Source organism: Mixophyes fleayi, chromosome 6 (genome assembly GCF_038048845.1).
Source record: "Mixophyes fleayi isolate aMixFle1 chromosome 6, aMixFle1.hap1, whole genome shotgun sequence".
NCBI lineage: Eukaryota > Metazoa > Chordata > Amphibia > Anura > Limnodynastidae > Mixophyes > Mixophyes fleayi.
Genome location: NC_134407.1, coordinates 153595875 through 153608075, shown reverse-complemented (window position 1 = coordinate 153608075; position 12201 = coordinate 153595875).

Genomic DNA, 12201 nt, shown 5'->3' with positions numbered 1-12201 from the left:
TACGTCTTGGCAAGTAATGTGCCCCCTATGTGTATGCCAATTCTTATTGTGAACATAGATTCTGCCATAGTTCTAGATAGATTTTAGGTGAGACAAGACCAGCTGAGAGTAGTACACTAACAACAGCATTTGTGTCACAGGCCTAGGCTGCTGCATAAATTTGTACAACCACACACTTTTGAGAAATCTGTGGAAAACTGTTCTTGCACAAGTTCCTTGGCAGCTTGGTTCGTCTAACAAAAGCTGGAACATTTCAAAATTCAAAGCCGTCCACAGTTTCTAATCGTTGCAACAGTTCTGCATTTATATATATTTTTTTACGCGCTCGGAGCAGCTCTCCCACAGCACCCCTAGGTGTAGATTTACTAAAACATAAAAGGAAAAGTGGATGAGTTGCCCCTATATAATGCCAATAAATGAAAATAGAGATTCAATTAAACATTGGAACCTAAAGAAAACCTTATCTTTGGCCCAAAACAATAATATAAGATTGACTTAGATGGACAAGCGAGTTATTCCTGATGAAGCCAATGCAGCGCTAGATGGTCACGATGGGCCTTGCCTCCTGAATGAGTAGATCAAATTAAACCTCTGCTGCAGCAAGGAGTTAATAAAATATTGTTCCATCAGACTTAAGAACATTTTAAATTCCTCTACTTGTATAGAATAACCATCTGTGCTGTTTTCATACTGTGTCTAAGTTTGATAGTAAAATAGCCAAAGTATCAGTCTGTAACACAGACTGACGGATGTACAAAAAAGTGTGTGAAACATGGATATTAATCTAAAAAGGTAAGCGAGATTTTCTTATGTGAAGCATGGAGGTTAAATTCAGTGTATAGTCTCGCCCCACTTTTGCACTTCAGCTTTATTTATTTAAATTCTATACTTTATCACAAACTACAAAAAAAATCAAACACAAACTATAACACTGTCAGTTAAGAAATTGTTATACAAATAGCAAATTGGAATATGCCACTTCAAACTCTGGGTGATGACCTTGAAACATGTACAAAGCATATTACCTAGGAGACTTCAAGAAAAGACCTATAAGGCTTTATGCTTTCCCCAGCCCTTTTTTTGACCATTTAACTGGTACATGTGTAGAACTTCATGTTATAAACTATAATCAAATAAATATTTAAAGCACTTTGGTATGGTATGCAACATTTTCTTACCTCCTCAGACTCCATGGCAGCCCGAACAATAACAACTTGGTTAATCCTTAATTAACTTCTTGAGACAAGAGACATGAACGAAAGTTGACACAACCAAAAGGTATATAGTATGACTCCTCCTTTCTTCATTGTCTTTCTCTTGCCTCTTCAAAGCTGAGTAAGGCAGCAATAAGTGTAGCAAAGGTTTTTGTTTTTTTATGTATTTCTTATGTATGTGGGCTTTACTCTAGCTCCTGAGGTAGATTCAGAGGTTCCTGGTTTCGCTCCGTCTGGGCATGCCACAGGGACTGGGGTGGCTCCCTGGGTGGGCCGTTCTTTGCTACCATCGGGTATTGAATGCAGAAAATGCTGATACTCTGTCTAAAGAGAGGAAATTCAGAATACGTGTGCAGCCACTACATGAACGGGTAATGTGACCTGAGGTAGAGAATGTCACTTCCAGGTCATCGCATTCTTCATTTTGATTTATTGATTCGTTGGGGAAAGACACATCTCATGGTGAAGGAGAAACTAAAGAAGATGTTTATGCCAGTCCCAGCCCCCTTACAGGATGATGTTTTTGGAGATGAATAGAGTGTTTATAATATACCAGGTGATTAGAGAACTTCTGGATAAGGAGTGGGATCAGTTGGAGAAGCAGCAATCCAGTTTTAAATGACTCGATAGCATGTATTGCTTACAAGAATGTAAAACTGCTAACTGGGACTCGCTGCCTAAAGTTGATGCTGCTGTAGCCTGTCTTTTGGCAACAACTGCTAGTTCATTACAAGATGGAGGCCCATTAAGCAACAAACACTCATAGCGAAACAGGTAATCTCTCTAGAACCTGTTGATCAGAGAGGTCCCAGCTTCTATTCCAAACTCTCTGGTAGAAAGCAGTCAGGAGGTTTCCAGATCTGAGAAGACACAATCAATTTGTGCATGCAAGACCTTTCCGCATGGAGTTTGTAAACTCTATTCTTGATACAATAGAAAAAGATTTCCTTGCATCAATAGATTTACAGGATGTCTATCTTCAAATTTCAATTATACCGTTACACTATTTTTTCATTCTCTTATTCTACAGCCTAGTAACAATTTCCAGTTTACTTGTCTGTCACTTGGCCTCTCGACATCTCCCAGAACCTTTTGCTTAGTAGATCTTATATTTGTTCTCAGGAAACCGGGAATTGCATTGTGGCCTTATCTGGATGATAGTCTGGTGATAGAAAAATCGGAACACTGTGCTCGAACCAAAATGCTCAAAGTAATCCCTTTTCTACAAGTTCATGGTTGTATCACTGTGACGAACCGTAGTCCCACTGGACTGATGACTTTTTATTCATCACCAGTTTCTCACAGTTTATTGTAACTTTTAATCCTTGGCCCAGTCTAAGTATATACACCAGAGCATCTGATTATTGTTATTTCTTGTTATTAGGTACATTTTTCCCTTGCTATAACCTGCAATATTGTATATATTAGAAATATAGAGACTGTTGCCTTATGGTATGAAAATAGCAGGACAGCAGAAAGCCATATTGCATGACATCATTGGAAGTTGTTAGCTAAGGTAATTACCATTTGTCTCAAATGTCCTTTGTTATGAGGTGTGGCATAGATCTGGGTTGTTAGTAATCAGAACAATGTCTGAGTTACTGTTAATATAGCTAGCTGGCAGCCCAAGTTAGTTATCTAGGTCAAAAGGTAATCTAGGAGGTATTTAGGTTAGCATTTGCAGATTATGAGCAGTGTGTCTCCATAGTACTAATCCGTCTGAAATAACATTGAAAAATGTATTAATATGTATCAATATAATGTTGTATCAAAAGGTATCACAGACTCGTGTAACGCTGCTGTTAAAATGTGTGAAATGTCTTAATGTTTCACGCAAGCATGGAGTGTCATTCCCTGCTGTAATATTGTAACCCTTTATTAAGTGTATCCAGTCAAATAGGTAATTCAGTCAAGGCATTCCATTGTATAATCAAGGTAACAGACAGTATATCTAACAGTTAAATAATTTACATGTCCACTGATAGAACAATCCTGAAAGGTGGCAGATTGGGACATCTTGACCCTACTTTCTGTGTATACATCCAGGAATATAAGGAGAGCACTATATCAATGGATTCATATGATCTTTGAGGATCCTGGTGTATGTAACACCAGCACAAAGAACTTTAGGCCAGGCATTGTGGTGCTGCCCTGAGGAAAAACGGTACCTGGACAGGGTCTGTGTGAGCCAGTATCCCAGGCTGGGCGACATAGAAACTGTCTAGCTAAAGGGTAGCGATACTATGGGAGAATAAGACTGAAGGATACTGAAATTGTTACTTTAGAATGCTGACTACAAGAGAGTGCTGGAGGGTACACTCTACCATTTAACCTGTACCTTGTGAACATTTTATAGTGTTGTGCTTTTGTAATAAAGCCTTATTTTGGATATATTCAGGTCTGCAGAATATATCCAATCATCAATACACCAATCACTATCATAAATACAGTCAAGAATCACCTTGTGCCTTTTCAAAGGCTTCAATTTCTGGGAATACAGGTACACAGCGAAGCACAAAGCATCAGTGTCAGAAGAAAGACTTGTGAAAACTGAACTGCTGACTTATCAAATTCAGTGTCGGCAACAATCTTCAATAATGAATTATCTCAAGCTATTGGGCACGTTTTCCTTAACCATAGGGACACTTTCATGGACGAGATGGTACATGAAGAATCTTCAGCTAGATCTACTTGATCAGTGGGAAAGTGGTCCAGAATCTCTGGATCAGACTATAAAACTTACACACCGCAGAAGGGAATTTCTTGACTAGTGGTAGGATCCAGCATTACAGGAAAGTGTAGTGCTCCTCTCAGGACCAGAATGGACTGTGTTAACGACAAGTACAAGCTCCAAAGGATGCTCATTGGCACCACAAAGTAGTTCAAAGGGCACGGCTTCAAAAGGTAAAGAAACTGCATGCAAACATTCTGGAAGCTAAGACAGTGTGGCATGCAATACTTTATTTTCTGCCTTGGTTACAACCCAAACCCCTCAAGTTTTTTTTTTTTTGTTTTTTGTTTTCTCTCCGATAACTGGACAGTAGTGGCATTAATAAAATAGATAAGGAAAGACAAAGCGCTAAACCATAGTGAAAGAGCTATTGACAATCTGAGATCTTTCAGCTTTTCACACAGTGAGCAAGGACCATAAGATGGCAAATTATTTCAGTCTGTATCAGATCCACCTAGGAGAGTGGGCAATACACAAGGAGGTGTTTCAACAGTTGGACAAGTTTGTGATCCCTCGGATAAATCTAATGGCGACAAGTCAAAACGTCAAGGCAGAGCAATTCTACTACAGTCAAAAAGATTTTAGAGCAGAAGGGAATAGATGCTCTGAAAATAGATGAGATGCTCCATGAAATACCCTGGCCTTTATCATTTTGGCCAGATCTTCTGTATTGATTGTCTATTTTTTTCTCCTGAACCTGGAGACACTCTGCTGGATGGTGTGGAGATTGAGCAGTGGTTGCTCAAGAGCAAAGGAAGATCTGACAAGGTGATTGAGGTATTTTTGCAAGCAATAAAAAGACATTCTTCCTTAATATATTCCAGAGTTCATAAAATATTAATACTCTAGTGCGGCGGTTCCCAAACTGCGCCGCGGCTCCCAGGAGTGTTGCGGTGCTGTCACTGGGGTGCCGCGGGCCAGACAGAAAAAAGAAAGAAAACCGGAACTTGCCAATCCGCAGGGCGCCGGGACCCAGCAGAGAGGAGGCTGCTGGGTCCCGGCGGATTGGTAAGTTCCTGTTTTCTTTCTTTTTTCTATGGCTGGCTCCTGGGGCAGAGTGAGGGGGACAGATGGCAGAGTGAGGGGGACAGATGGCAGAGTGAGGGGGACAGATGGCAGAGTGAGGGGGACATCGTGAGAGAGGGCAGAGGAGGGGGACATCGTGAGAGAGGGCAGAGGAGGGGGACAGCGTGAGAGAGGGCAGAGGAGGGGGACAGCGTGAGAGAGGGCAGTGTGCCTGGATGCAGAGGGGGCAGTGTGCCTGGATGCAGAGGGGCATTTTTGCATACAACTAAATAAGTATTTCTGTCATGGCCTAAATACTTATTACAATTTTTTGACCCAACTACTTATAAAACAGGACTGCTCAGTAATTATTTTGGAGGGGTGGCTTAAAAAAGTTTGGAGACTCTAAGGGTGCCGCAAACTGAAAAAGTTTGGGAACCACTGCTCTAGTGCAAATCTAGATTGATCAATCCATTTGCAGATAACATACCTCAGGTGCTGGTTTTCCCTTAAGAAGGTTTACAAAAGGGCCTTGCCCTTAGTACATTAAATTTTATGGCTTAGAGGTTTAAGATACATATCTGATCAGTAGACAACTTGGGTTCGTACCACTGAGAGGGTTGATTTGATTTTTTTTGATTTTTATAATGTCATTTTTATTATTTTGTAATTCATACAATTTTATGCATTCAGATGCCCGCTTTAATAGGAATGTTTTTGTATTGATTTATTGGGAATATTAGGTTGGGTTCTTGTTTCAAGTGAGATGGTATTCATTGTGTGACACAGTGAGAACTTCCCCTTTGTCTCCAGTCACTCAGAATTAAGAATAATGATTCACTATTTTTATGTACCATATATATATATATATATATATATATATATATATATATATATATATATATATATATAATGTGTATGTTGTTTTGGCAGTGGTGGTTCTGCCACTGTTAACACAGGTGTTTGGGATAATGACCAGAACACAGTAATTGGAGGATCCTGTAAAAATGAAATTCCTGGGGGTAATTCTGCCGATTCACATGCTGTCAGTGGGATTGTAGACCCCTTTAAATATGAAATTGCTGTTGTATCGGAAGAGCCTCAAGGGTTGGCAGAGACACTTCTTGAGCTTCGATGCACGAAGCACGTATTGCATTTGAAAACAAAGCAGATCTGTCATATTTTTGGATGTCAGCAGCTACAAAGGCATCAAAATTGCACATGAGGAGTCAAAAAGTTGTTGCCTTTTTCAAGTATCTACCTTTGCGAACAAGGATTTTCCACTCTAACGAACATAAAAACAAAGCAGAGAAATCGATTGGACGCTGAAGATTGTATCCAAATTGCTCTGACATCAAAATACCCCAATATTGATGCTCTCGTATCAAAAATGAAGCAACATCATTTCTCCAAAACCTGAAGTTTTGAAGTTGAAGCTTTTAAAGAAATTTTGAATAGATTCAATAAAATTTTAAATTCCAATAATTAATAATATATGATTTCCTTCCTTTCAAATCAAGGGGGTAACATCGGCGTATCTAAATATATTTGGGGGTTAAAGGTAAAAAAATTCCCTGACCCCTAATATAGAGAGACATTTTTAATGGTCTACCTTTTGATAGTCATGACAAATGGCGAAACGTGTCAGTTGAGATTATATTTACTACATCACGATTGGGTCTACTAAACAGGATGTGATTTATATGATTTTTGCTTCATGACATCATTGCTGTATAATTAAAGGGACTCCTCATGATCGTTTGTGAACTGTGCTAAACAGACTGGATTTTCCATGGAGAAACCCTGACTAGGAACTTACTTTCTGAGCTGTGTGGATATCAACAGGGGAATATTTCTCCTAAACAGCTACCTCCACTGGATTGGTGAGATTGTTCCACACCTTTTGTTCCCTAATTGAGAAGAGTGCACATTTAACTATTGCTGATTGAGCTTTGCATTAACAGCATCTAATAACATTGGAATTGCAATATAAAGCATAGTTAATTCATCTCCACACACTGTTTTTACCAAATGAACCGGTCACTCACTTTGGGGAAACAAATGTAATTTCCTTGTCTACATGAACAACATATGATTTTGGATATAAGCATCTTTTTTTGAGTTTTTTTCTATCTGGTAGATATAATTATTTTTTATATTAACTCTTGTGTTATTGGAGACCCGTGATTCATTTATAATATTATGCTGAATATGTTTTTATGGTGGCTTTTAGCCTATTTCTTATTTGGTTCTGTATAACCTGTTGGTTCTTTATTTTAATAAGTTGTTTATATACAATCTCATATACTCCGCTTCTCTTTTGCTGGGTTTAATATATTATTAAATTTCAATTACATTGAGTCAGTCCTCTGGCGCCCCTTTCTTGGTGGTTTTTTTTTGTTTGTTTTTTCTTCTCATGGTGTTGTAATTTGAGGTTGTGGCACCCCTCAATTAGGGAGCATAATTGGTTTGCTGTTTCATGCCATAACAATATATAGTCTGTTTAAAAACCTACCTTTCCAGACATCTTCTAAATGATGCAGCTTTGGCTGGCGCACAGTTTGGAAAGGGAATTCTTCAAGCAGTTAATCCATAAATATTCTATATGCATCTCTTGATCAGTGTTTGCTCAATTGCTTGGAACCCACCCTGATTGTATACATCCCATTCATTAGGGCTACCATGGAGTCTTAAGGGGGAAATAAGCAAATTATACTCGCCAAATTTGTAATTTCCTCGAAGTACTCCATGGCAGTCCCAATTTTCCCTTCCATGTCACCTGTTCATGTGTGTTTCAGAGATTGTCTGGTAAGTTATTCAAAGACAATAAAGGAAGAGTTGCACTATATGCCTTCCGAGGTGTCAACTTTTTTTGCTGTACCTACTCGGCTGATTAAGAGTTAACCTATCCGTTGGTGCTGCCATGGACTACTTCAATGAGATGCAAATTATCTAAGTATAATGTGCTTATATAATTGGACTATTGAGCTTTTTTTTAATAAATACCCAATTTTTATTCTATTTATATTGTCTGTCTTGCCTCTCCACAGGGAAGGTAGCCATTTTCTAGAATTGTACTATGTTGCTGCATTTAAAAGTAAATCCTGAGAAATAAAAAAAAAAAACTACAGTATAAATATAGTATTAGAAACCTTATATTTATAAAGATTAGCTGGGTAGGACTGGCTTAGCCCATCCTTGTGTGCCTTTATATCAGACAGTTTATTTCCATTGCCCTGGCATACTTTACAATTGGTATGCATTATTTTATTGCGTTTTTATAGTTCTTATTTGTAAAAATCAGAATAAAAACCAGGCTAAGTGGATTTAGGACATTGCATGTACCAGCCATTCATCATCCGTCGTTATAAGGCACTAGCTAAGATAATCTTGTATGGAGCAGTGACGCTCAACTTTTCTTCAGCTCAGACCAAAAGCGTCAGTGTGACACTGTTCTGGAACCCTAAGGGAGGTGGTTTCCAATAAAATGTATTGCCAAACTGACAATTCGGGTCAAAGTCTAGTTTTTTTGCAACCATAAAATTAATCATATCTGCAGCACACTGAACAAGTCCTTTTATCGGATGCAGTCACATGAATTCTGTATCATTGGAAAGTCTTAGATTCCACCCACCGGTTATACTATCTTTGTAGCCACTGTCCTCCAACTGAACTACATATAATGGGAGCTGCAGCCCATCCAGTTCATTGAGGTAGACTTACATTGGCCATATCAAGAATGGGGTGGTCCAGTGGGAATAGTTTATTAAAAGGTCATTAATTAAAAATACATTATTTTGATATTAATACATATGAAAGGCTGTGTATTCCTGAGTTGAATATTACACCTGAATAGCTAAATATGGCCACCATGCTCTGTATCATCTCTGCAGCAGGTTGTACTTCTCTTACAGGACAAACAGAGTGACAACCATTCTTTACAAAAATGTATAGTGTGGATTGGGTGATTCACAATCCTGTGATTGCTTGGATTCTGACTGGCATCAGATCCAATGTGACAATGTTTAAAATATTTGGGAGGAGCTTCAGCTGTATGTGCGTGAGGAAGTAATGCTTTACTTTATAAACAGGATAACTTTAATTTACAACCTAAACTTTTACTAAGTATATTTTCATGCAGTTTCTATTGCCATTGCTTTAGGCTATAATATAGCGCAACGGTACCCTTTGCATTTGATAACCATTATATCCAGAGCACAAGTTTGTTGTATAATAGGGCAATGGAAATAAAGAACTCTGCCTGATGATATAAAGGAACACAAGGAAGATATAAAAGAAATATCAATGTGTTTATTAAAAGTTGCAAGAGAGTAATGTACATGCCATTAAATTAGTCTTGTGACATTGGAAAATTTCCTTTCAGATATTAATTGCAATTAGGTAAAGAGGTTCAAACTAGCTTTGAGCAGTTTTCTTTTTGAAGTATTTTCACACAAGTTTGTTTAATAGAAATGTTTTGTTCTCCCATGAAACTAGTTATTTCATAACTTTTTGTTCAGACATAGTCCTATAAATGTGTAAATACAGTACATTCATAAAAAGCTGGCATATTTTACTCGGTGTAAAGGAATATTTTAACAGTTAAGTTTTTGTAATAAACTTTTGTTAAAGATTTTGTTAAAGAACCTTAACAGACAAATCCACACTTACCCTAAAGTAAGTGCCCCACCCAAACGAGAAATGCTGGGGAGTAGAGGTGTTTTAATATATGTACTAATTACCTAAGTCTCAAACACATTGGAGGCAGTCATCTTATTAATGATTTGCCGCCCCCCTAATACCATCACCACAAATAACAAGACCACATTACTGTGGGCGTATTACAGCTCAGTACTTTTACAATGCTCAATGCGCCTAGTATCAAAGTGCTGACAAGTAGTTTTATTATTTACTCATGTAAAGGTTTTACACAACATGGGAGAGCTTTCTGAAGCGTACATACATTATCAATATTATTTCTATAATGGTCTTCCATTAGCCGCAATGTATCATTGATTTATATAGATCATTGCAGGGAACTTTTACATCTGAACAATATGATTTTAGTCTTACATTTTAATGTGCTGTAAACCCACAGTATCTAATCCAATAATTGCTTTTATTACCCTAACTTGCACTAGACAGATCAAAGCTAACACTGATACTGTGCATCCATACAGATAATCATCAGTGTAGTAATACAGAACCACTTGCCTGTATTGTACTGCAGTATGTTTGTTTTTTTTGTCTTTATTTTACATTTCTCTCTGAAACTGCCCCAAGCTGTTAAGATACATTGTATATTCTATTACATAAAAGGACAGTTAGTTGTTAAATGTAATTTGCATTCAGCAAGGAAAGGATTTCTACACTTGTGCTGTATAGTTTGTTTTTATGAAGTAAATGATTGATACATAGTTGTTGCTAGCTTTCAAGTAGCCTGTATGCAAATCAGTCTATATTTTCTGTTTATAAAGTAAAACATATACTTATACATTTTTGTCTGAAACTGTGTGCTGAATTAAATGTTTATTTTTCTATTCTGGTATATCCATTAACATTTTATAAATAGAGGTGAATATTGATTTAAAATGTCAATTTGTATGCATGGTTTAATAAATCTCTTAAAAGTATAACCCTTCAGACTCTTGTACTGCCTGCAAAATGTTGGTTGGAATGTAGCTTTTGTCACATATTTAACTGGACCTCTTCTCAGGGATATCAATAAGTTAAATACAAAAATAACGTTAATAATTAATAATGTTAGAATACTTTGAGCCAGATTCATTAAGGCACGGAAAACAAATGTATTGTGCGTGGTTTTTTTGGTTTTTTTAAAGAACGCACATAAAATCATATTCAGCAAAGACCCGATGTAAAGATACATCTTGTTGAATACGGGTCTAGGGGGAAGCACGTGGCTAAGTGGTTAGCACTTCTGTCTTACAGCACTGGGGTCAAGAGTTCAATTCCCGAAAGTGGCCTTATCTGTGAGGAGTTTGTATGTTCTCCCCATGTTTTTGTGTGTTTCCTCCTGGTGCTCCGGTTTCCTCCCACACTCCAAAAACATACTGGTAGGTTAATTGGCTGCTAACAAATTGACCTTAGTCAGTCTGTCTGTCTCTGTCTGTGTTTTAGGGAATTTAGACTGTGAGCCCCAATGGGGCAGGGACTGATGTGAGTGAGTTCTCTGCACAGCGCTGCGGAATTAGTGGCACTATATAAATAACTGGCGATGATAGGTCCACTCTGCTCTAACAGACAATACTCTGCAGGATATGTCCAATACATATGAGGAATATTAAGGCACAAAAGAATGCACAGGAAAAACAAAATTCAATTAATGTCACCTGTTAGTGATAGTCATTAATGACAAAACATAACCCCCCCATACAATTACATTTATTAGGATGTTAGGAATGTCTACTGTACATAATACATTTTTACAGTTGCTCCTGATTGCAAACACTTTCTATCTAGCTTATGCGTCTCCACTATTACTTGGCATTGACACCTGACCTATAGCAGGTGCAAGTGATATGACAGGAAAACACTTACGTTTGAGATGGTGAAAGCTTGAGTCAGACACCCTAACTGTACATTGACTATGTGCTTACACCCATTCCCCTCCCGCCCCTGAAATCATAGACTGTAGTAAGGGTCCTTTGCGCTCAAAGATGAATTGGATATTGCTGCGTTCACTGGCGTATGGTTTGTTTCCGGGCATGCGCAGAGCAATTTTATGCAAAATACGGCACATATCAGCATTTACATGCCTTAATTCTTCAGGCCCTTTTTGCGCTCTTATGGTGAACTCACTAATGCTGATGGTTTTAATGTTGCTAGCACTACTCATGTGATGGGTACTTGGTGGTTACATTATCTATGTGCATGCAATTGCCAAATTCCTAGGGCTCAAACACACGGACAAAAAATACTAGTGTGACACTAGCTGTGGACCGATAATGGTCCTGTATGAATACCAAGTAACGAAAACAGTCACTAAGGGGGATATATGTAACGTTTAAGAGAGGAGTATTTAGAAAGAGGCACAGCTAAAAAGGAAATAGGTACTACAAAAGCCTCAAACACTATAAAACAGACAAATTCATAATAAAAAAAGCACTGGTTTATTATGAGATTTACATTACTATATCCTATTAAAATCTAATGAATGAATATTGTTTAAGATGCTAAAATATATATATGATAATTTTTGACACACACTGGCTGAGAATCGTTATTTATTAT